Source organism: Mixophyes fleayi, chromosome 2 (genome assembly GCF_038048845.1).
Source record: "Mixophyes fleayi isolate aMixFle1 chromosome 2, aMixFle1.hap1, whole genome shotgun sequence".
NCBI lineage: Eukaryota > Metazoa > Chordata > Amphibia > Anura > Limnodynastidae > Mixophyes > Mixophyes fleayi.
The window spans coordinates 73,900,797-73,928,226 of record NC_134403.1 but is presented as its reverse complement, the minus strand read 5'-3'; the positions used below and the strand labels follow the sequence as shown (position 1 = coordinate 73,928,226).

Below are 27,430 nucleotides of genomic sequence, written 5' to 3'. Positions count from 1 at the left end.
GGAAGGTATTATGACATTTTGGAGAAGGAGGCAGTTTCAACTTAAAGCACACAGGATTAATGACTTGCAAGATGGTATAGGGACTAATAAACCATGGAGCCATCTTCATTGAGGGAACCTTTAGTTTTAAGTCCCTGGTGGACAGCCACACCTGGTCCCCCACTTTCAGGAGGGGAGTAGACCTCTGATGACGATCTGCAAAGATCTTGTGGTGCTGTGTGGCCTTGACTAGAGCTGTTTTGGTCTTGGCCCAAATAAGAGAGAATGCTCGATAATGGGTGTCCACGGCTGGAACCGACGAGGAGGATACCGGAAAGGGATCCGGAAAGGCAGGATGGTTTCCAAATACAATGAAAAACAGGGAGAACCCTGCTGGATTCGTGAAAACTTCAACTCTATACCCAGGTTTCATCAAAAGGCTCTCTAGAACCGGGAGGTAAATTGGACCCCACGGTCAGAGATAATCTCCCAAAGACAGCCCTGTAACTTGAAGATCTCTTTAGATAAAAATGTTGGCAAGATGGCCTGCAGTAGGCAATCCAGTGAGAGGGATGAAGTGTGCCATTTCGGAGAACCGGTCAATAACCACCCAGATAGTGTTAAACCCTGCACTGACGGGTAGGTCTGTACATATGTTCAATCAGACATATCTTATAATGCGTCTAAGATGAAGCGTGCAGTGAAACCTACATTAGGTTTTAGGTTTAGGGAAAACGTGGTTTTAAGCTTCAGAGGGTAGATCTAGAAATTATATTATTTACAAAATAAACTCAGCTCTTTGCTGATCATTAATGCCTAGTGAAAAAATGACTCCTCATTCTGCAGGTTATACCTGAAGTTCGGGAGACAATATTCTACATCCGAGTGAGGTCTCAATATCCCGATATCACTATAAACCAATGATTGTCCACAGATACCTAATATTGAAACTCTGAATGATCAGATCAAATACACATCATTAAGTCTCATCTGCTATTGAAATCACTTGCCTATACATGTAAAAAAACTTTGTGATTCGAACAACTCATACATATGTCTATGCCTGCATGAATTGGGGTCTCTCAACGAACAAATACTAACAATCAGATAAGAGGACTGAGTAATTTGCTACTATTCTCAGTTGTGCACATGCATAAACTATCTCTGAATAAGAGATCTGTTAAACGGAGAGTGCTAAAATACAAATCACTTGCTATATAACAACATGTATTGAAAGGGTTAACCACCCATACGATATGGGTAAAATAGAACCAGCTACTAGCAGCAAAATTACTTATATATGCAAGCAGCTCTGCCTAGGCTAGTTGGGACAGATTTATCTCACTGACACTGAAATAGCTCATACACATAACACTTAAGAGATCTTGAATACACAGAGGAGATGTTTATGGGCATGCTGCATATTATCCTGACTTAAAGCAGTTAAGAAGTATAATTCAGTACATAGACCACATTGTTGAAAGGTAGTACCTTAATACCGGAATATAATATTTTATATAGTGATAGATGACATGTCATCTATCACTATATATAATATTATATCCCAATATTAAGGTACTACAAGTAGTGAATGTGCATCTTAATCACACATGGTTCTTTCTCAATTAATAGAACATCTCTAAATAATTATCTACTGGATTAGAGATAGAACCCAGCAAAGTACATAATGGAATCCTCAATAGCGGTATTGAAGAAACAAAGTTTATACATATTAGTCACTATTATACCAACAACTGTGTTTATTTTGCAACATGTAACTATTCAAATATCAAATTACACTAGTGAGACCAGCTCTATGCAATTGGTATGAAAAATTAGAGGCAGAACCTGGCAAATGATACTGATTTTTCATTAGCGATAATAAGGAATAAAATATACCCCTGAGCTTTTCACAAATTCCATATTTTAATATTTCGCTTTTCATAATAATTATTTTAATAAAATTTTACAAATAAAAAAATCCTTTTCTTTTAAATCATACAAATAATAAAATTTATATTTTATGTGTTTGTGTGTTAATTTCTTCTTAAACTGTGAGTTTTGTTATGGATCTGTGAGCTAGTCTCTATCCTCTATTGTCACTACTGACAGAGATCTCCTACGTAATAGAGATGAGATAGGGAGTATTTCTCTCTTACTTTTTTTCTTTTCTGTTTTGCTAATATCTTATAATGCATCCAGCTGTACATCACTAGCATTTTCACCAGGTGTACAAATTGAAGTATCCAGTGTGTATACTTGCACCCCATGATAGCATAAATAAGGTACCCTACGATAGTGTACTTTTGCATTACCCTATATGTACATGTTATAATAATGTAATGAGGTGTAATATACACAAGAAAGAAAAGTATCTACACAGTTGTTTAATAAAATAGAGACACATATACAATATAAAATGTGTATTTTACAAAAATAAAACAGACATGTGTCCAACACTTCATGAACCCCAATATTGTCTTTTGCCTGTGTTGCACTAACCTTTCTAAATGTGCCGTCTTTAGAAATTATATGCAGTACAAACTAGAAACTTCAATCCATAATACACATAATACAGTAACTGCGAACATTTTTGAAGTTATACCATATAAAATAGTTACAGACCAGTGTTGTCTCCTTTGTGTGAAATAGTTGCTGGAATACACACTTACATACTTGTCAAATATGGAAAGACAAAAATACAATGAAAACCCCCAAATGGTCCATTTTTGTAAAAAATAAAATCCAGATATTTATAATAAAAGTTCTATTTTTGGTTTTTAGAAAAAACATAATCTCTTACAATGTTATTTTCTTTATTAGAACATACATAATATATAAACATGGGACAAAGACAAATTTGGTATTTACTACCTATTGGTCTTTTATTTGCCTGTACAACAATATTTTTCTTTCATTTTCTTCAAAGCTTGGATTACTTCATTGTTCCTCAAACTATAGATCTGCATAGAAGAAGCGGTGTTACTAACATTGGCTAATATTATACTTCATTTAAGCTTCAAAAATATACTAGCAAAAACACAGATTTGTATTGGTTGCTGTGGGTAACCCATCTCTTCTACACAGTTATATGTTGCTCAGTTTTCATAAATGTACTCCATAATTTCGAATCATTCATACAAGACAGATACAATAGTTTTCAGGCACACAAGATGGACATATTTATTTAATTACTTTATTAAAATTGAAAGAAGCTATAACATTCAATCAGACATTTTCTTTCATTGGATAAATCACTAAATCGGATAAAGGTAATTGCTGATTGTTTGTTGAGTTATTACACTTTTGAACTTTGTTAACATATAACCTGCATTATTTTTCATGCATCGAAGATGAACATATTTTTCCCCACTCATACAAATGTAGTCTAGGCATAGAGGAGGTGCGGCATATAAGTATGCCAAGTTGTAAATATCATTTTTAGTATTTAATGTATTATACTTTTTACTTACTTTTTCGCCTTTATCGCCACAATCGCCTCTTGGTCCTTGTTCACCTGAAGGTCCTTGATAAACGACAATAATTTATATTAATGACATATTGATCAAGGAATATAAACATGAGAGATATAAAATATTCATCTAGGATATACCTGTGATCCTGGAGGTCCTTTTGGCCCTACAACCTGTATAAAGAGAGAATACAATATTGTTTATTGTGCAATATTATCATTATTATTATTATTATTATTATTATTAATAATTATAATAATAATAATAATAATAATAATAATAATAATAATATATATGCTCTGTTTAACTGGGTTGTATCCAAAGTGAAATTTCAGGAAAAGATACTTACATCTTTAATATCGCCAGGTTCACCTTTCTGTCCCTGGAAATTGTAGTAAAAAAGAGAAATTAATTTAGTGCTTCTAGATGATTCTAATAATACTATAAGTTATGGCAGGGATAGACAAGATAATGTAAAATTCAGGAGTCAATCAATAAAACCTAGCAAGGTCTTTTAAGCAGCCATGGGAGATGTGCACTCATATATATCAGTAGAAATGGCTACCAAAAACCCAAAGTTATGGTTTTAGCATGTTTCTGTAATGTGCATATTAAGGTTAGTATTTTATTCTTGACGTATTATGCTACAATCTTTAGAAGTAAACCACATCAGCATCATTTGTATTAATGAAGAGTAGCTCTAAATCTGTTGACTTAGAATACAAGGCATGAAGGCCAATGAAGATTCATATTGACAGTACATATGTAGAAAGTGTTGAAGTCGTATAATTGGATAACCTAAAAGTATATTGGATAATATTGTTTTACCGTGCGATTGCGGTCAGTATGCCACGTAACACGTGGCATGGCGCGATCACGCGGTGAAATACACACACACACACTCGCACTTTAACATTTAGTTATTTATATATTTCATATTTATATTGGTTCCATTCCACAGTGATTTATGAGAAGATAGTATTTAGTTTATCATTTAGTTTATTTATTATGATTATATGTACACTTTAGTGTTATTTGAAGTTCAGTTGCAGGAACTATGTCATGTTTAGTATCATTTTTATCCCCTATTCATCAGCAGTTGTCCGGTTCATACGCCGAAGAGATCGCTAAATGCATACTCTAGTTATTGATGTTAGGGGATAAATGTTTAAAGTGATGCCAACTGTAATATGCTAATAGACTAGTTGAAACTGCATTCTTGGCGGGAAAGTCAGAGCACATCCCCTGGAGAGATGACATCCCACCTTTGTATATGTCACTCACCGGACTGTGAGTGCCATTTCCCATGTATTCAGGAACCGTGGCCGTCCGCCATCCTGAGGGTCTGCGCATGTGCAGCCCTTTCAAATCTTCAGTACCTGTTGCTTTTAATTGATTGGATGATCAGGCAACCCTCCCTATTTAAACCACCTGTGATCATTACCTGGTGGCCTGATCTTGGAGTCTCATTCCCCATGAGCCTCTGAAGGTGTTCCTGTGTTCCTCGTGTATTCAGCTCCTGCTGATTCCTGTTACTGCTATTGTGGTTTCCAGACCACTTCAACTCTCCTGTGTTCATCGTGCCTGCACGCAGCTGATTCCTATCCGCTGCCTCCATTACTTCTACAGAGTTCCTGTTCACTTCAACTCTCCTGTGTTCATCGTACCTGCACTCAGCTGATTCCTATCCGCTGCCTCCGTTACCTCTACAGAGTTCCTGCTCACTTCAACTCTCCTGTGTTCATCGTGCCTGCACTCAGCTGATTCCTATTCACTGCCTCCATTACTGCTACAGAGTTCCTGATCGTCTCAACTCTCCTGGGTTTGATCGTGTCAGCTCTCCGCTGCCTCCACCTCTACTATTGGATACCTGACAGCCTCAACTCTCCCGTGTTCTTCATGTTTCCAGTTCCACTTACTACTGCTTCCTGAGTATTGCTTCGTGGATTCTGGATTATCTGCCGTGCGCTGCACCAGCCTGATTATCGCTTCCATCCTCCAGTGGTCTCTCCTCCTGCCGGCCTTCAGCCGTTCAGGTATCCCTGCACGTCTCTCTGACAGCCTGCTCTCCTGAACCGCGGTATGCATACTTTCCATTGACTTAGTTGTGTATTGCATATCCATCTGGACTGAGTTGTGTTCTCCTCCGGAGCCTCCTATCCACTGAAGCTATTGTTACTATTGACTTTGTTTCCTATTGCCCGGATAGTTATTGTGACTTTGTATACCTCAAGCAGTGCTTGTCAGTTATCGTTGTATTGTGGATATCATCGTGGGATCAAGTTCTGTGTGCCCCGTGTATACTCTGCTTTACATTCATCTCCTCGTGCCCCTCCTCACATATATATAGCAGTGGTACAACTTGCTGACGCAGACCACTGACTCCTATTCCCTGTGACACCAGTTTCAAGTATCCTCTCACATAAGCAGTGGTACAACTTGCTATACGCAGACCACTGACTTCCCCGTTACCTACCTTCACCTGGATTCCATTCCTTCACTATAGACAGCGGTACAACTTGCTATACGCAGACCGCTGACTCTCACTACCTCCTCGCTACTCCTGGACATTCCTCCTCACTATAGCAGTGGTACAACTTGCTATACGCAGACCACTGACTTTCCTCACGTTCCCTTGTCCATCTGGTTCCTCGTGTACATTCATCTACTCATTACCAGCTGCTGCTAGTCATAGACTTTCCTCGAGCATTCTCTCACCATCTGCTGTTTCTCCTGTTCCGTTGTCACTCTGCTACCAGAGAACCATAGCACCACCTCTATTTCTCTGGTAAGTCTATCATCTGGTGATATCCTGGGCAAAGACTCCTAGTGCCCGTGACAGTAAGATCAGGCCATGACAGACCCAGGTGCGGAACCTACAGCTAAAGAGATGCTGCAGCATCTGGTTACCCGTATGGAACAACAGGATGTTCGCCAACAACATTTGCTGCAATGTTACCAGGCGTTAGCCTCCCAAAGAACGTCTGTGCAAAATATCACAGCTACTGTTGATGCTCCTGTGCCATCCTCCGTTTCCCCAGTGCCATCCCAGGTGTCTACTGCTTCCACGCTTCACCTGCCTACTCCGTCAAAATATGATGGAGACCCCAAAACATGCAGGGGTTTTCTAAATCAATGCTCAGTTCATTTTGAGCTTCAACCTCACAATTTCTCTACTCATCGTTCCAGAGTGGCCTATCTCATTTCCTTGTTTTCCGGACAAGCTCTCGCATGGGCTTCCCCTCTGTGGGAAAGAAATGATCCTTTATTACAGCATAGTGCCAAAATTATTTCCACGTTTCGAAGTGTATTTGATGAACCTAGTCGTGTTATTTCTGCTGCATCCAGCATCCTCCGTCTACGTCAGGGTTCTCGTACAGTAGGCCAGTACGTCATTCAATTCCGGATATTAGCCTCTGAACTTCAGTGGAACACTGAAGCGTTAATTGCCGCCTTCTGGCAGGGGCTTTCTGATAAAATTAAAGATGCACTGACTACTCACGAATTACCTACTTCTCTAGAAGATTTGATTTCTCTTTGCCACCGTGTAGACATGAGATTTCGTGAAAGAGAATCTGAAAAAACAACTTCATTTAAAACACCTCTTCGCTCAAGTCCTCAAGTTCGCCCAGCTTCATCTCCGGTGATACCCATGGAGATAGGTCGCTCCAAATTAACTTCAGAGGAGAGGGACCGAAGAGTAAAAAATAGACTTTGTATCTATTGTGCTGATTCCACTCATATGCTCAATTCATGCCCTAAAAAATCGGGAAATGCCAGGCCCTAACCAGTTCTGGAGAGGTGAGATTAGGGTCCCTGGAGTCCTCTCCAAGTTCTACGAAATTAAAAGTTTGTGCTTTTGATGTTATAGTTTCCTTTGCTACCAAATCCTTTAAGTCCCAAGCACTTATTGACTCTGGAGCTGCAGGAAATTATATTTCTAAATCCCTCGTGAATCAATGGTCCCTACCAGTGATTACTTTGAAGACACCTCTTACTGTGACTGCTATCCATGGATCACGCATTATTAATGGTCTCATCACTCAGAGTACGTCTCCAGTAACCCTTCAAATTGGTGTATTACACCAGGAAGAAATTTCATTTTTAATTCTCCCTGTTACTACCAGACCGATTGTATTAGGCCTTCCATGGCTTCAACGTCACTCTCCTCAGATTGACTGGCACACTCCTCAAGTTACGTCTTGGGGGTCTGAATGTCATCATCGTTGCCTCTCTCAAGTCGTTCCTCTCAAAATACAGCAATCCTCCATTTCACCTTGTTCACCGGGACTTCCTCCTCAGTATGCTTCATTTGCCGATGTATTTGATAAAACTCAGTCTGAACGTCTTCCTCCTCATCGTTCGTGGGACTGTCCGATTGATCTTCAACCTGGCAAGACTCCTCCCAGGGGACGTGTGTATCCACTTTCGTTACCTGAAACTCAAGCTACAACTGAATACATCCAAGAGAATCTCCAGCGAGGATTTATTCGACCTTCTACCTCTCCCGCTGGAGCAGGGTTTTTCTTCGTAAAAAAGAAGGATGGATCATTACGCCCCTGCATAGATTTCCGTGGACTAAACGCCATAACTATCAAAAATCGGTATCCTATTCCACTAATTACTGAGTTATTTGATCGTATCAAGGGAGCCCAGATCTTTACCAAGTTGGATCTTCGTGGTGCCTACAATTTAATTCGAATCAGGTCCGGTGACGAATGGAAGACAGCTTTCAACACCAGAGATGGGCATTATGAATATTTAGTAATGCCCTTCGGGTTATGTAATGCCCCCGCTGTTTTCCAGGGCTTCATTAATGAGATCTTCCGGGACTTGTTATATGTTTGTTTCGTCGTCTATCTGGACGACATATTGATCTTTTCGCAGGACCTGCCTTCTCATCATCAACATGTGGCAGAGGTCCTTTCCAGACTCCGGAAAAATTCATTATTCTGCAAGTTAGAAAAATGTTCATTCGAGTTGCCCCAGATTCCATTTCTGGGATATATTGTCTCCGGAGTTGGTCTTCAGATGGATCCAGAAAAGGTGAATGCTGTGTTACATTGGCCTCAGCCAACTACTCTTCGTGCAATTCAGCGTTTTTTAGGTTTTGCCAATTACAATAGACGCTTCATTCAAGATTTTTCCTCGATTGCATCTCCTATTGTGGCCCTAACTCGTAAAGGGGCCAATACTAAACAATGGTCCTCTGAGGCTCTTCAAGCCTTCCAGTTTCTCAAAGAGTCCTTCTCCTCTGCTCCTGTTCTTCGACAGCCTGATGTGACGCTTCCCTTCTTCCTAGAGGTAGATGCCTCTAATGTTGGTTTAGGAGCCATTCTCTCCCAAAGATCGGAGCAACAAAAATTCCATCCTTGTGCCTTTTACTCTCGGGGTCTTCTGCCTGCGGAGAAGAATTATACCATCGGGGACAAGGAGTTGCTGGCTATAAAAGTAGCATTAGAGGAATGGAGATATTTGTTGGAGGGAGCTCGTCATCCTGTGACAATTTTTACTGATCATAAAAATTTGTCATATTTACAGTCTGCTCAATGTTTGAATCCTCGTCAAGCAAGATGGTCTCTTTTCTTTTCTCGTTTTGAACTAATCATAACCTTCAAACCAGCTGCAGAAAATAAAAAAGCAGACGCCCTATCTCGAGCTTTTGTGACGTCCTCAGACGTTGAAAATGGTCCCAACCACTCTATATTAGACCCCAAATGTGTTTCTCTGGCTGCTTCTTCCACTAAGGTGCTACCATTTGGGAGAACCCTCGTTCCTCCTGCTCTTAGGAAGAAAATCCTTTCGTGGTTTCACTCTTCTCGTTTTTCTGGACACTCTGGTGAACGCAAGACCTTTGAAATTCTTTCTCGAAGTTACTGGTGGCCTTCTATGAGGAAAAATGTCAGAGATTTTGTGGCTGCGTGTGAATTGTGTTCCCAGTTCAAGACTCCCCGCAGAACTCCAGCGGGTTTGCTTCAACCACTACCCATTCCTTCCAAGCCGTGGACCCATATTAGTATGGACTTTGTTACTGATCTTCCTCCTAGTAAAAACTGCAATACTATTTGGGTAGTGGTGGACAGATTTTCGAAGATGGCACATTTCATTCCTTTGACCGGTTTACCTTCTTCATCTACTCTGGCTGATTATTTCATCAAAGAAATCTTCTGTATTCATGGATGTCCTTCCTAGATTGTTTCAGATAGAGGAGTACAATTCGTTTCCAGATTCTGGCGGGCCCTCTGTAAGACCTTGGGTATCCGATTATCACTCTCATCCTCCTACCATCCTCAATCAAACGGACAAACCGAAAGAGTCAATCAAGATCTTGAGACTTTTATAAGGATGTTCTCTTCAGCCAACCAAGACAACTGGGTAGATTTGCTTCCATGGGCTGAATTCGCTCATAACAACATGTATCATGAGTCATCTTCTAAAACTCCATTCTTTGTGGTTTACGGTCACTATGCGTCTTTTCCGGAATTTCCTCCCACCCAAGTTCCTGCTGTAGAGACTGTTTGTCAGACCTTCAAAAATATTTGGTCTCAGGTCAAAACCTGTTTAAAGAAGACATCTGCCAGATATAAGTCTTTTGCAGACAAAAAGAGACGGGCTATTCCACCACTGAAAATCGGAGATCGTGTTTGGTTATCAACCAAAAATATTTGTTTGAAGGTCCCATCTATGAAGTTCGCTCCTCGTTTTATTGGTCCGTATAGGATCATTCAAGTGATAAATCCAGTTTGTTTCAAACTTCTACTACCTAAGAACCTTCGTATTTCCAATGCCTTCCATGTGTCTTTGCTGAAACCTCGTATCATCAACCGTTTCTCGATCCCTCCTTCAGCACCGCGGCCAGTTCAAATTCATCAAGAGGAGGACTTTGAGATTACTCACATATTGGATGCAAAAATTTCGCGAGGAGTTCTTCGTTTCCTCGTTCATTGGAAGGGCTTCGGTCCTGAAGAGCGGTCATGGATCAAAGCAGAAGATCTTAATGCTCCAGCTCTTCTTAAGAAGTTTTATTCCAAGTTTCCGGACAAACCCGGTTCCAGGTGTTCTGTGCCCACCTTTAAAAGGGGGGGTACTGTCACTCACCGGACTGTGAGTGCCATTTTCCATGTATTCAGGAACCGTGGCCGTTCGCCATCCTGAGGGTCTGCGCATGTGCAGCCCTTTCAAACCTTCAGTACCTGTTGCTTTTAATTGATTGGATGATCAGGCAACCCTCCCTATTTAAACCACCTGTGATCATTACCTGGTGGCCTGATCTTGGAGTCTCATTCCCCATGAGCCTCTGAAGGTGTTCCTGTGTTCCTCGTGTATTCAGCTCCTGCTGATTCCTGTTACTGCTATTGTGGTTTCCAGACCACTTCAACTCTCCTGTGTTCATCGTGCCTGCACGCAGCTGATTCCTATCCGCTGCCTCCGTTACTTCTACAGAGTTCCTGTTCACTTCAACTCTCCTGTGTTCATCGTACCTGCACTCAGCTGATTTCTATCCGTTGCCTCCGTTACCTCTACAGAGTTCCTGCTCACTTCAACTCTCCTGTGTTCATCGTGCCTGCACTCAGCTGATTCCTATTCACTGCCTCCATTACTGCTACAGAGTTCCTGATCGTCTCAACTCTCCTGGGTTTGATCGTGTCAGCTCTCCTCTGCCTTCACCTCTACTATTGGATACCTGACAGCCTCAACTCTCCCGTGTTCTTCATGTTTCCAGTTCCACTTACTACTGCTTCCTGAGTATTGCTTTGTGGATTCTGGATTATCTGCCGTGCGCTGCACCAGCCTGATTATCGCTTCCATCCTCCAGTGGTCTCTCCTCCTGCCGGCCTTCAGCCGTTCAGGTATCCCTGCACGTCTCTCTGACAGCCTGCTCTCCTGAACCGCGGTATGCATACTTTCCATTGACTTTGCTTGTGTATTGCATATCCATCTGGATTGAGTTGTGTTCTCCTCCGGAGCCTCCTATCCACTGAAACTATTGTTACTATTGACTTTGTTTCCTATTGCCCGGATAGTTATTGTGACTTTGTATACCTCAAGCAGTGCTTGTCAGTTATCGTTGTATTGTGGATATCATCGTGGGATCAAGTTCTGGGTGCCCCGTGTATACTCTGCTTTACATTCATCTCCTCGTGCCCCTCCTAACATATATATAGCAGTGGTACAACTTGCTGACGCAGACCACTGACTCCTGTTCCCTGTGACACCAGTTTCAAGTATCCTCTCACATAAGCAGTGGTACAACTTGCTATACGCAGACCACTGACTTCCCCGTTACCTACCTTCACCTGGATTCCATTCCTTCATTATAGACAGCGGTACAACTTGCTATACACAGACCGCTGACTCTCACTACCTCCTCGCTACTCCTGGACATTCCTCCTCACTATTGCAGTGGTACAACTTGCTATACGCAGACCACTGACTTTCCTCACGTTCCCTTGTCCATCTGGTTCCTCGTGTACATTCATCTACTCATTACCAGCTGCTGCTAGTCATAGACTTTCCTCGAGCATTCTCTCACCATCTGCTGTTTCTCCTGTTCCGTTGTCACCCTGCTACCAGAGAACCATAGCACCAACTCTATTTCTCTGGTAAGTCTATCATCTGGTGATATCCTGGGCAAAGACTCCTAGTGCCCGTGACAATATATTTTGATTTGAACTGGCCTGTGATCTGCAGTACACTGGACCTTCCTGAAACCTGGACCAATATAAACAAGCCACATCATCTGCATTGTTTTCTCTGTAACACTGAGTGTATATAATACAGCTCTAGCTGTAGGTAGTTTTAATTAAGATGTACTGAATAATGTTAAAGAAAAGGTGTGGTTGATTAAATCAACAAATGTGAGATCTAAACATAATGATTGTTTAAAGTTGTGGCAAATGGAAGGTAACACGTGGCACAGCAAGAAGCAGTACATGGACAAGGAAAGGAACGGTTCCACCAGCAGGGGCAGCGGCTGAAATCGGTGAGAATAATAAAAAAATTAATAGAAAGGGGGACATCCATTATACTGCAACAGCAATTCCAGCAACTAGTTCAGAATGTAGTGATTTGGTAGGTCTGCATCCTGTCCACACAACAGCAGTTCCCAATGGGAAGGCAGACAGAGATGGTGTAGTTCCCATAAAACATGTAGCAATGCATTTTCCATGGGCTAGGACGGAACTGTTCACAATTATGTCTGATTTTCCTGATCCTAGAAAAGATTTGGCCAAGTGTCAGAAATTTATTAGACATTTAGGTAATGCGCATGAGCCTACTAATAAAGATTGGGGAGTGGTGTTTAGAGCCTGTCTTCCTCTCGATACTGATATACAAAAGTTCATTAAGGATTGTATGTTGGAGGAGGATAAATCCTTAACTGAGGATGATAATCAGGACAATATTAGACGTATAATCACACAGTTGGCCATATATTTTCCAGTGATAGTGGAATGGGGAAAAATTTTCACTATCAAACAAAAAGGTAGTGAGATTACAACTGACTATTTTGCTAGGGCTCTAGCAGCCATGACTGCACAGTACACAGGGATATCAGATATTAAGGAAAATGTGGAACACAGGGAAGTAGCTGTTACAGTACTAATGAATGGTCTCCGGGAGGATCTAAAGACCTGGATAAAAACCTCTTTTCATAATTGGAGAGGTCTCTCTGTAAATTAAATTAGAGCGCATGCCATAGAACATGATAAAAATATATGTAAAAAGGAAAAAGTGCAGAGTGATAGGCTAATGATGGTCGGTATCCAGGCTTTAGAAAGATTACATTCACAGCCTCAGATTTCTAAAAAAAACACTATAAAGGACGAAAGAAACAGAAATATTTGAAGTGTTTTAATTGCCTTAAGAAGGGACACTTGAGGGAAGATGGCAAAGAAAATCGTAGAGCGAAAACTAGAAAATTAGGACCAGGCAAGGCAAATACTAATCAATGGTAAGTATTAGTATGCAGGGTTAGAAAGAAACTGGTTTAAAAGTATATCGTGTTGTTATTGCTTGGTTGGTTTATGTTGTCATATAGTTGCTTTCCTGATCGCTGGCCGATGGTAAGGAATGAAAATGTTTGTTTCCTTTGTTGTTTAAAAATGACCATCTTGTCTTTTTCTTTCTCACAGATAAGGGTAAACAAAAGAAGTATAGACTTAGTGATTAAGGGGGTGGGATAGAGAAGTGGAAAAATTACTCTTGAAAGACTAATTAACAATGGATCATTGTAACACTGTTCGTTTAGGTAGCAGTGGCTCATGATAAATTAAAGGACTGAGAGTCATTATTCAAAATAAAGTATGAGTCACAAAGGGTTAATTTTTCCCTTCTCTATTATAAGTCAGGAAGTCCGTCACAAAGGTATATAGTTATGGTGATACCGAGTTCCATATGAGCTAATGACGGACGACACTGGATTGTACGGTTGACGTAAGACCCCCTAGTTAAGTATGGGGAGGGGTCATAGTTTAGCAAAATAGCTAAGGGGATTAGTGTATGGAATAAAATAGAGCCATTTTCCCATAGTGTCAAATCCAGCTTTCATGTTCGCTTTAAAATCTCTTTTTCTGCTTTTCTGTTTGTTTTCAAATCCTTGTATTCAAATGTTTGTATTCTTATCATTCGTTGCTCTCCTATTTCTCATTCTTTACATCCCTGCTAGTATTTTTCTCTTCTATTGTATAGAGATACAAAAAGATGTAGACACGTTCTCATTCATTCGCTAAGACGTTTGTGACATAAGATGGACTCAGGGATATACACACTAGATTGACATAAGTCACAGAAGCAGTTAGGGGTTTGTTTTATGTGTATAGAAGCTGCTAATTTTAAGCAGAAAAGTTTTTTGTTGTGGAAATACGATTCATGTTTTATAGATTGCATATCTGCCTTTTATCTCTCCTGTACAAAGTGTGCCCTTATATGTATGCACAAAGGGTGGTCTCAGGAGATTGCTGGGGGTTAGACAAACAGATATGCATCTCTGTGAAGAACATTGGAGTAGAATTTTTGCCACAAAATACAACATAATGTGAAACCCTAGAAAATGTAAACTTTTCATGTTTTATATTTTTTTACTGTTGGACAGACATGTACTGGATACTGTTATATTTGAAGAAAGTGTTATAGACATAGATCCCTTTTGCCCTTCTCACTTAGCCAAGTAGCTGAATGTGGGGAAAATGGCATGTGAGTTGGCAGAGCAAAAATCGATTGATATACATTGGTCATTTTTATAGTCTAGGGGGTGACGTTGAGGTGACTGAAAAAGCTTTTTATAGCAATACCAGCACATTAATAGAACATTACATAGAAGACTCGATACAGTGACACAGTTACCAACTGAAGTAGCTGCTAGTAAAGTCCACACTTACACACATGACTGTACATGACTGTCACACCAGGGTGAACTTTGCTGTCAAATAGACAGCAGGGTCGTATGTGACAGCTGACAAATCTATTTTTTGTTTTTCGTTGTATTGTTTTAAACTGTACACACACACACATACACACGCACAAACACACATATTAGTTAATATATGATTATTTGGGTTACCTGAACAATTTCTCTAGGTGAAACAAATCCAAGTCATCCAATTACCACCTTGCAGGATCCTCAAGTATACACTGGTGTACCGATAAAATAAATATATCTGGGTAAAGGTGTATTGAAATGTTGTCTAATGTATTACTGAGTCATACTCAAAGCTTTTGTTATTCAATGTGATAGCCCTAGAGTTATAATAGGTGATAGGGGTATTTATGTTATTGATAATAAATGTATAATGTATGAGTAGTGGTAACAAATTACATACTTTTTGATTAGCCACAAACCAGTGTGAACATAAAGTAACGGTACTAGTTAGAACGAATTGAATAGAATGAGGGTTGAAACTTGATTGAAGTGGCTGGTAGCTTTGGCCACTAGTCCTCCCCACGATCAAGATTACACCTGCACTGCCTCTTTACCTGTTGTCTTTTGAAATGTTTTTGGCTTTTTCTTGTAATGAGTTTGTAACTGAGAGACTAGTCTAGGACGTTCAACACACTGTCTCCTGAAAAGTTACACTACCTGTCAGGACGTTGAACCAGGAGAGTAAGTTGTGGAACAGTAATTTCCTAGGCTCAGGTTATTTGACAGACAGGTACCAAGTGTAGGCTACCAGCATCACGTCCCCCCCCCCACCCATTACAGAGGAGCCAACACCAAGAGAAAGTTCCATCTACACTCATGAATCTGTTCCGGGAGGCCCCGAATGCAGTTAGCAATACCTGAGCCAAAGACTACGACAGTTGTCCAGCATGAAGTGGTAGTTTTTCCTGTTCTGTGTTTCTCTCATCTCATTCTATTTTCAGGACAGTCAATCCTTTCGATGATAGATAGGTGACAGAGGCTGTTTCAGGTAGTGATATTGAGAAGTTGGGGATAAAGGAGAAGTTGGTAGCACAATCGGTCCAGCCAATTGCTTTATTCAATTCAGGGGTAAAGGAAAATTTGGAAACCTTGGAGCTTGGAGAAAGTGCGAGGGGGTATTGTCTGAGTAGTATTACGTCCGTAAGTACATTGACCCCATAGTTGAAGAGAGGTACATCCAGCGATGCCAGTCCAGTAATATTTGGTTTTGCTGGATATGCTCTCACGTGCCTCAGAGATTATGTCGAGCAGAACTAGTTCTCTTTCCACTAAATATTCCTGAGGTACCCGAATTATGGGTGGGAGGTCACTAGGGAATAAGTAAGACAGCTAGGTTCCTTAGTTTGGAGTCTCCCAATATTTGGCAAACTGATCACTGTTACGAGGAAACTTGAGCATTGGGAGACTGGGAAGAACGAGACAGACAATAGCCCGCCCCACAAGTGTTGAAGAAAGAAAATGTTGATATTATTGGAATGTATATTGTAACTCAGGTTGATGATGTTATTGGTGAACATGAAGTGTTTAAATGTTGTCTGAGGTTAAAGACATGCGTTGGACGGATGAACCTGTTAGACATAAAGAACTGTAGTAGAATATTCTATATAATTGATACATGTTCTATTGTACTCTGTACCCTTCCAAATAATGTATTACATGTTTTATTGTACCATTGAAGGGCATACAAAAAGGTTATCTCCAAGCTCCAGAGATATACGGTCTATAGTAAAAGAAAAAACAATTGTTTTGATGATTAACACTCTCTCTTATGATAACTTGTTTAGATCTACAGACAGCGTAGTCATACACCAAGGGGGACTTACATTACAGAGCAATGAAACGTCGTATAATTGGATGAACGAAAGTATATTGGTTAATATTGTTTTACTGTGCGATTGCGATCAGTATGCCATGTAACACGTGGCATGGCACGATCACGCGGTAAAATACGCACGCACACACTCGAACTCTAACATTTAGTTATTTATATATTTCATATTTATATTGGTTCCCTTCCACGGTGATTTATGAGAAGATAGTATTTAGTTTATCATTTAGTGTATATATTATGATTATATGTACACTTTAGTGTTATTTGAGGTTCAGGTTGCAGGAACTATGTTTAGTATCATTTTAACCCCCTATTCATCAGCAGTTGTCTGGTTCATTCGCCGAAGAAATCGCTCATTGCATACTCTGGTTATTGATGTTAGGGAATAAATGTTTAAAGTGATACCAACTGTAATATGCTAATAGACTAGTTGAAACTGGATTCTTGGCGGAAAAGTCGGAGCACATCCCCTGGAGAGATGACCTCCACCTTTGGATATTTTGGTTTGAACTGGCCTATGACCTGCAGTACACTGGACCTTCCTGAAACCTGGACCAATAGAAGCAAGCCACATCCCTGTGACACCAGTTTCAAGTATCCTCTCACATAAGCAGTGGTACAACTTGCTATACGCAGACCACTGACTTCCCCGTTACCTACCTTCACCTGGATTCCATTCCTTCACTATAGACAGCAGTACAACTTGCTATACGCAGACCGCTGACTCTCACTACCTCCTCGCTACTCCTGGACATTCCTCCTCACTATAGCAGTGGTACAACTTGCTATACGCAGACCACTGACTTTCCTCATGTTCCCTTGTCCATCTGGTTCCTCGTGTACATTCATCTACTCATTACCAGCTGCTGCTAGTCATAGACTTTCCTTGAGCATTCTCTCACCATCTGCTGTTTCTCCTGTTCCGTTGTCACCCTGCTACCAGAGAACCATAGCACCAACTCTATTTCTTTGGTAAGTCTATCATCTGGTGATATCCTGGGCAAAGACTCCTAGTGCCCGTGACAATATATTTTCATTTGAACTGGCCTGTGATCTGCAGTACACTGGACCTTCCTGAAACCTGGACCAATATAAGCAAGCCACATCATCTGCATTGTTTTCTCTGTAACACTGAGTGTATATAATACAGCTCTAGCTGGTACTAAGTCAGTCATTCTCTGACCACAGTATTCTTGAGTGAAGTACTGTTGCTGGTACCAGTGGAGCGCATGTGGGCACGGTATGTATTTTATCTTTGGTATTGGCTGAACTGTATTATAATTATGTATTGAACTGCTAAATTTTGCATCTGCTAAAATAAATTACTTTGTGCTTTGGAAAAACAAGACATCGCTTAGACAATGCTTATTTGAAAATGATAACATTACTTTAATAAAAGGCACCAAAAAGCTATAGAGATATTTGGGCAGCCATTGCAATTATTCCTGAATGGATGCATAATTGTTCTCATCTGTTGTGACATATTCAATTCTAATGGCTAGATTTACTAAGCTGTGGGTTTGAAAAAATGGAGATGTTGCCTATAGCAACCAATCAGATTCTAGCTGTCATTTTGTAGAAGGTACTAAATAAATGAAAGCTAGAATCTGATTGGTTGCTATAGGCAACATCTCCACTTTTTCAAACCCGCAGTTTAGTAAATCTAGCCCTAAGAGTTGATCACGCAAATGATGTATATAATCACTCAACAGAAGTAATGAAAATAGATTACCTTTAGCCCACCTTGCCCTGTTCATGCAAGAAAAGGTAAAAAAAAGAGAAAAAGTTAGCTAGGAGTAACTAATATTTAGGTTCTTTAAACGTTTAAAGTAAACAAATCAGGGTCTGATTGAACATAGAGAGACCAGAGTACAGACAAAGGTTGGATACATTGAAGGCCTTCTTCCCTTGAAGAAGTTCAGTGTTAAATCACATGACATAAAAAAAACCTCTACGTGGCACAATGTTCTTGTTCTTTGACTTCAGTTGGAATTGTTACATGTTGGTGGATTGATATTTTCGGGGTACTCAAACACAGTTCAGTGTCAGTTGGTTAAAAATAAATTAAAAGAGAGTTTGATTATGCAAAAGTGGAAGCTGTTTAGTTCAACTTGCCCTCTTCAAAATGTTATGTAGCAATTTTTCACATGAGCAATTACAATAGAGGTAGCTAGGAAATGATTAGCTGCAGGAAACGTAAATACGAACAAGGGTTAAGATCATAGTTGCCAACATTTTTTTTTCTTTTTCCGGGAGATGCCGGCTGGGACGTGGGCGTGCAGGGGGCGGGGCTGCGAAATCGCGTCATTTTGGCCCCGCCCCCGTGACGGAATGACGCAAATCGCGTCATTTTACAGTGGGGGCGGGGCTAAACGCTGCGATTCCGGGTGAATCGCGGCGTTTAAACTAAATTTTTCCCCCTTCCTATCAGGGAGATTGCCACACTCGTCCGGGAGACTCTCGCAAAATGCGGGAGTCTCCCGGACAATCCGGGAGAGTTGGCAAGTATGGTTAAGATGTTAATTAAGACTGCACGCAGCACTGCTAAACATACATCCTGCTTCAAAGAAACAAGGACATAGCTCATTAACCTCAAGAGCTTGTAATCAAATATAAATGCTGTTTATAGTTACAGTGCTGACTATGCAGTTTAAGCCATTAAAAAGGGAACCTCATTGATAGCTTATCTTCTGCCTTTTAGAAAAACTGATTATTTAATTGTTTTGCCTGAGCCACGAACATATTAATGTGTCTATTATATTTATAGCAGGTGGTTTGTGTGTGCTTCCAATCTGACTGCCAAAAGAAACCGCAGGAGCGTAGACCTGTGGTTTCATTACAAGGCAAGGAAAGGACACATCGCCACTCCTACCCTTGTGATCTCTGTAATTGAGCAATATCAAAGCTTTAATCATACCTGGGGGCATATTTAATAAAGCACGATAGTGCTTTTAACGGATAATTAAGGTCCCACAGTGTCCTCCGCAAATTTATTAAGGGGGCATCGCAGCAGATATCATGGATATCTGCTGCTTTGCACTCCTCTTCGTTTTTGGGAGCAGTCACCATTCAACAGAATGGTGACTGCTCCTGGCCGCAATCTAACAAGTCCCGAAAAAACATTTTTTTCGGGAACTTGTCATGTTAATGTACGCCATCTAATGCTGTCAGCTCTGCTCCGGAGAGAGACAGAGACAGAGAGGGGATCTGTGTGCGCATGTCCAGTTCTTGGAACTGGACATGCGCAATTGAAGAGTAAGGAGAAGACCCGAAGACATCGCTTCCGAAGAGGCAGGTAAGTATGATTTTTTTTTTCACAGAAACAGCAGATTATCGGGACTGCTGTTTCTGTACTCCGGTTTTGATAAATTTGAGAAATGAATCAATACTTATCCGTCCGATAAGGATTGATAACCATTTCTCTATTTCAACGTTAAATGATAAATGTGCCCCATAGAAGTACTATTAAAATAGCATATATACCGTCCTCATTTGGGGAGAGAGAGTGTTACAGAATGAGCTTATTACGGAACCTATGCTTTATATAGGCAGAAGTGTAAACTGGAGGTGCTCTTTTTAACTGCAGCAGATACCTATGGTTGCCCAGCCTGTTATAGAAAGGCATCAATCCATAGCTATGCAGAAGTAAATTATTCATGAAACACAAATAAATTACGACCTCTGATGGTGTAGTACTGCTCAGTTGGGCAGATGGGGCAGCACTCTCCAAAGGGGATCTCAGCATTAGGGCAGTCTTTATTTTCCTCGCAGATTATCTCGTCACAGAAAATAATCCCAGTATTACAGACACAGATTTGGCATTGTCCTGGATTCCACTCATCTTTGTTATTATACTTCTGCCCATCCTGCACGCAGTTCCCTGCATCCACTGTGACAAGGGGCAGGGGGTGTTATAAGCGTAGGCAGAGGCAGCAAGAGAGTAAGCAGAAATAAAATAAAAGGGAAAAACACCATACAATAGTCATATAAAATTGTCATATATTGCGGTGTTCAGATATTTATATGACATATTTAAAGAACTGCTTAAAAATATTAATATTCTCTAAATTATTAACATTGTTTTTATCTACATTTGTTTATATGATTCATCATATATTAGTATAAAGTAGTTCAAGCTCCAGATAGAACTTATTAGTACAAGGAGGGGTCAACAAAGAAGAAAAGTATGTATAGAGGCACTCCGGGATGTGAAAATAATTGAAAATTAAACTTTATTGACATATATTAAAAACTGTTTCATACATATGCGAAATATAAAACAATGAAAAGTGTAGTGTGAAGTAAAATTGCAGTCAATGCTGCAAGCGCATTGCTCTCTCTATACACATATTAATAATAACCACTGTAATAAATAGTGGGTGTTAGCCTGGAGTATTGTAATGAGTCAATGACTAGCCTGATAAACTGAAGTACCATCAATATATCTACTGTGATCTCAGGAGTACCCTAGTATGCTATAAGTTGAATACTAGGTTTATATTATAAGGACAATTATATGTCTAAAAATAAAGGAACTTTCTTTATGGAATGGGAGAATGATTCCAACAGAAAAAGTGGCAAATCGTCAAGAGAACATGCCTTTTCCATACTAGCGCTGCAATGGCTTTACAATTTGTAGTATACAAAGACTTAAAAGGCTCATAAAGGATTTTTTTTTGGACCATTGGGGACCTGCCCAAACAAGTTAAAAAATGTCTGCTAAGAAAAAAACCTTCCAGCATTTATCTAGAAGAATTGCCCAGGCTGTGTTCTAGCCAGGTGTTTTCTCATATATTCCATTATTGTTTTGCCAGTTTTTTTTTAACAATACAATTTGCGAAAGAAAAATAAAATTGCGTAAAGGTATTATAACTAGAGATGGGTGGGCTCGGTTCCCCGAGATCCGAACCCGTCCGAACTTTGCCTATCCGAGTACTGAGCCGAGCAGTCTCGGTACTCTCCCGCCCGTTCGGAATCGAAGTCGAGGCAAAACGTCATTGTGACGTCGTCGGATCTCGGTTCTCGCGATATTTGAAATGCATAAATACCCGCCTCCACAGCAATCCATCGCCATTTGACAGAGGGAGAGAGCAGGGTTAGGTCACAGGCTGTATTAGAGCAGAGACAGAGCAATAATTGTATACCTTATTCTTTCAATTATTATTGCAATTCTGCTACCAATTCTATTAGCAATTGTTAGAGCAGAAAGAGAGGAGGATAGAGAAGGCATTTTTTTCAATATTTTGCACTACAAGTGCTTTGGGGTGTCCCATATTCCCCAGTGTGAAACAATAATTTTTCTGGCTGCAAAAAGTCATATTTAGCAGCAGTATCTATACAATATTTTACACTACAAGTGCTTTGGGGTGTCCCATATTCCCCAGTGTGAAACAATAATTTTTCTGGCTGCAAAAGTCATATTTAGCAGCAGTATCTATACAATATTTTGCACTACAAGTGCTTTGGGGTGTCCCCTATTCCCCAGTGTGAAACAATAATTTTTCTGGCTGCAAAAAGTCTTATCTAGCAGCACTATCTATTAAATATTTTGCACTACAAGTGCTTTGGGCTCATTAAAATGGATTCAAAGCAGTCCACATATGAGCAGGATCAGCAAGCAGGTGCTGGCACTAGTCCTGATGGTAGTCTTCCCTGTATGTCATCTGGTAAAGCCTATGTAAAAGTACATAGTCTTTTTAAATCAGGGAAAAAAACACACCCCAAAAAAATAAGTATACTTATAAGGCTAAGTATAAGTATAAGTGTAGGGTGCAATCTACCCCCAAATAGGAAAGGGACTTGAGTTATTTCTATATCACGTACAGTCATGAAAGGCTGCTTTTGTCAATTTCACGATAAGGGTAGGGTGTCATACACAGCCAGACACCAAACTGCCTTTGTCCATTTCTATTTATATTCTACAATCTATAACGGCTGATTTTTTTTCTATTTTACTACTAGTGGAGAGGGGATCTGATACAGACAGTCACCAAACTACCTTTGTCCATCTTGTATTAGATTGTTCAGTCTATGCAGGCTGATTTTTTTCTATTTATCTACAAGTGGAGGGTTTAAGACGATGGCTACATTGCCAATAGTCAAAGATGGAGGGAGAAGACAACCAGGTTTGTCTGTATAATTTGCAGGCAAGTGTTAGAATTACCAGGGATTAAACACAATTTATTGGCTTTAGAATTACCTCACTTATCCAAGAAACTGGTGGAGCACTAAATTAGGTTTTTTTTAGACCAAAAAATTTTATTTTTTTCAAAAATAGCAAAACAAAACCAAACAAAAACAAAACCAAAACCAAAACCAGAACACGCAAGGGCGGTTTTGCCAAAACCAAAACACGAAGGTAATCCAAATCTAAAACCAAAACCAAAAGCATCTCTAATTATAATTAAATAAAGTTAATGAAGTATCTTAATTATTTATAATAAGTATTACATTTACATATATATTAAATTTATATTTAAACCTATGAAATATAGTTTTTTGCAGGACACACTCTTTAAAGTTAAGCATAAAAGGCTTAGTAAAAATGTGAAGCTATTTTGAGGTTCTATTGGAATGGTGGGTCCCAGGAATGCTTTCCAGCATTCACATGGCCTCTGGAGGGAAAGATCCTTTTAGCGATCCTTAAAATCAGTGAGAAATCAGTTTATCAAGGAATGCAGCACCCGTGCTCAGATTATGTGTGTGCTCACACCTTCTTAACACCAACAGCCACATGAATGTCTGTGTTATGTCTCAAGCTGACACGAAAGCCTATTTCTATATTACCTACTGTAGGTCTTCACTATCAATCACTATAAAATATGCTGCTCTCTATGGAGACAGGAATTTCACCGTCTAAAACAGTTCAGTGTCAATAAATGCCTCTTCTTTTGCTATTTCAGCTGCTTCAGTGGATAAGGTTTCTTAGTCTATCTGGAAAATGTAACCTTCCACGACTTAACATTATTTAAATTATATCTAAGGTGAGCTTGTGTGTAATCAATCTAGTGTGAGCCAGTTTAGTGCTAACAGGTTTAGACCCATTAAATCTGTAAAAAAAAAAATAAAAAAAAAAGCTACGGTGGATAGTACAAAGTTCTGAGCACTTCGTTCCAATGCTGGTTATTTAGAACACTGAGCATTAGTTAACCTAAGTTAATTGCAGATTCAGACATCACCAGTAATTGCTGCGCTGAAAATTGGCAAGTAAGTTCAGTGAAGACGTTGGATGCTGTCACTAATAAGGATGCAATAACCTCGAATGCACTGCTACACTTCGTGAGCGCATTTGCCCACTTGCTATGTAACTAACGCGAATGATTATTAATTATCACTGGAGTACAGCGAATGACGGTTTGATTTAAAGGGCTGATTGTGTTAACCCGTTCGGGTCTGGATGGAAACTGTCACTAAATGTCAAATCAGCTCCCGAGTCCTATAACAAGTGCAACAGATTTTTAAAATAAAAAGTTGTAACTTACGAATATCTTCATCTTGGCATCGTACAACCGCTAATAATATGACTTGGGTGGCTGCGAACAGCAATAGTGTCCTTGAATCCACAAAGCTGAACATGTCTAAATGTTAGACATGCAGAATCTTTGTGGGAAGAAATGAAGAAGAGGAGGGGAGGAGAGGAGGTTGGCTGTCCCCAAAAGTTATCTTGTCTTCATGCAGCCGATTTCTTGGGAAAAGAAGGAGAATCCAGTACCAGGCCCCAGCAGAAACTTAGTACTACCTGCTCTGGGCCAAGGTACTGAAGTTATAGTCCTCACTGCCTTGAAGTCAACCTATATGCCCACATCTTAGTCCTCCCCTGCCCCCAGCAGAGCTGAAATCGGAGACGCTCCACTCCTCTCTGCCCTCACCCCATCCCACCAGACCCCTCCTTCTTCTGCAGGGTCCCTTTGCGAGGCATGATGATGCCACACTCTGTCCCCTTTCTCCCTCCCCTCTCACTGTCCCAACCTCCCCTTCTCTCTGTCCTGCCTCCCCCATCACCTAAACTCTTTCATTCCTCTGTCAAGGAAAAAAAAGTACCAACATTTAGAATGACGTGGGAGAGTGAAGAAAAATCCCAATTTGCTAAAGAAGGACTCCTGAGTTTGCTGTAAAGTTTTACTGGGGAGATCTGGTACAGGAGAAAGTTTAGTTATGTGAGAGCTGGTCTGGGGAGGTCTCGCAGGTTCTTACGGTTCTTGAGAGTTTCTGGATGTGGATCGTTCTCAGGTGGCTCCCGGAGTATAACACATTTAAAAGGCTCAGGGCACAGTATGTGTGGCTTGGAATTTCTCTCAGCTTTTCTTGTACATATTATTCTGACTTGCTTGCTAGACACTGTATCACTCTTCTCTGATTTACTCGCCTAATAATTCCATTCATCTAATAATGTCAGGAATGTACCAGCTACCTGCAGCTGCATCATCATCAGTGAAATAAGTATTGTTTTTAATATGTTAATTTCACTTCTAAGTTTGTATCTATCTATCTATCTATCTATCTATCTATCTATCTATCTATCTATCTATCTATCTATCTCTGTCTTTCTGTATGCATATCTAATATATTTCTCTGTATGTGTGTGAAGAGAAATACAGCTTTTCTTTTACCACCATTTAACTTGTATCTGTCTACATGGATTTTACTTTGTATCAGTATTACACAGAATGGCTCTAGTGTCACAGGAGTGTAACTGAATCATGAATGATCTTTCTATTACAACCTCATGCTAAAGCTGGGAATTGGTTTTCAGGCTGATGCTGGGGCTGGCCAGGTGGTCCAGTTTAATGAGATCTATGTTTGCCCGCTTTCCCCTTTTGGGCTCTAAGTGCTGTAAGGGAGGGTCAGAAATTTAATTCTAAGTTCCAGGTAAAAGATGGATGTTCCATAAGATAAAGAACTATTTATTTGCCAACTGCTGCTAATAAATGAATCAATATTTAAATTTATCAGAGTTCGATTAACATGCTGATTTACTCTGCAGATCTCATTTGCAAGAGCTGTGTATCCGGTAGGTGCTATGTGCTTGAATGAACAAGTCTACATTTATCATCAAAATGATATAAGGGCATTTAGTTGTTATTTATTGCTAATGTTTAGTTTCTTAGTGATTTTGAAATTTTTATTTAAATCTTCACATTTACTAGTCACTAAAACCAAATGAAGCATATTTTTAATTTCCTGTATCTTATTACATTTGCATGGTAAAAAAAATATTTTATTTTGGTTTAAAAACCCTGTATACCCACCCAACAAAAAAAAATAGACATTGATTTGCATTCACAGTTCTGTTCAGTGGATAGTGTTATAATCTAGCGGACACTTACATTTCAAAGGCGGAGTTCAAACTGAGAACTGAGATGGATATTAGCATATTCAGTAACCTCAATGAGACATATGCAACCAATAGCAATTTGTTTCCTTTAAACTTTTGATTGGATGAAACAGATCTCATGGGTTTAACTGGGGATAACCAATTAAAATAAGAGTTGCTCAGCCAATCTTTGTCATCTTTTATTTAGAGTATAATTGTGCAGCCAAATCTTTAGTACAAGTCAATGCTATTCTGGCTAAACATCCATGTTTAGAGCAATTAATAATGTCTTAAAACAACAGTCATTGTTTGCACTGATTCTTGCTAGTTATATAAGTAATATGTACTTGTTTAAAAATGACAGATTGAGTTTGCTGAATGAGATTATAAATGTTGGGTGTATGATATGCCAGTTGACAATTACATGGTTTGCAAAATCATTTAATAAAATCTCCTGTGTATGAACCTTATATATGGAATGTCAGTGCCAGAGAGCACTGGATGAGCTTCCATGTTGCTTCTCTATGTTTTAAGGCCCAAAGTTTTGGTTATGCAAAGGTGTCATGAACTATAATAAGCCACATGGTACAGCTGCTTGCCCTAAGCTCAGTGTCAGGGCCGGACTGGGACTAAAAACCAGCCCTGGCATTTAAAGCACACAGGCCCACGTGTTGTGGGCTCCATGCACTATATTGTTGCACACTGATGCTGGCGCAGTGCGCGTTGCTGGTGCTGTACAATATGATGTAGTATGAGTGTGTGTGTGGGGGGGTATTTATTTCTTCTAATGACCCTCAACATTACATTGTTAGCACCCCCATTACATCAATAAATACCATAACAATACATTAGTACCCAAATTACAGCAATAAATAACCCCACACACACTCATACTACATCAATCACCCCCCCCCATTGCAGCAACCGGCATCACCCCCCACATTACAGCAACCGGCATCATCCCCCACATTACAGCAACCGGCATCACCCCCCACATTACAGCAACCGGCATCATCCCCCACATTACAGCAACCGGCATCACCCCCCACATTACAGCAACCGGCATCACCCCCCACATTACAGCAACCGGCATCACCCCCCACATTACAACAACCGGCATCACATTACAGTATCCGGTATCACATCCCACATTACAGCATCCGGTATCACATCCCCACATTACAGCAACCAGCATGACCCTCCACATTACAGCAATACCCTCTCCTACTTATTAACAATACTAAGCCCCAAACACAATACAACATTGCCACCACCACGCCACCCCATACTACAGTAATACCACCAATTATACAGGCGCCACTGTAGGAAATTAATGCGGACGCTTCTTTGACAGCGCTGCGGCTGCTGTATAGTACAGTGCTGCCGAAACGGAGCTGCTGCGCATGCGCGGGCAC

General features: G+C 40.1%; 1 long non-coding RNA gene across 1 annotated transcript; it reads right to left on the bottom strand.

The window, feature by feature from the left end:
* Positions 1-3,799: 3,799 nt before the first annotated feature.
* On the bottom strand, positions 3,800-24,604 carry LOC142140152 (uncharacterized). The gene is made up of 4 exons (XR_012688306.1): positions 24,184-24,604; positions 20,382-20,591; positions 18,435-18,451; positions 3,800-3,834 (listed from the first exon to the last, which is right to left on the bottom strand). It is a non-coding gene; the product is annotated as an uncharacterized LOC142140152 (long non-coding RNA).
* Between the last annotated feature and the right edge of the window lie 2,826 nt (positions 24,605-27,430).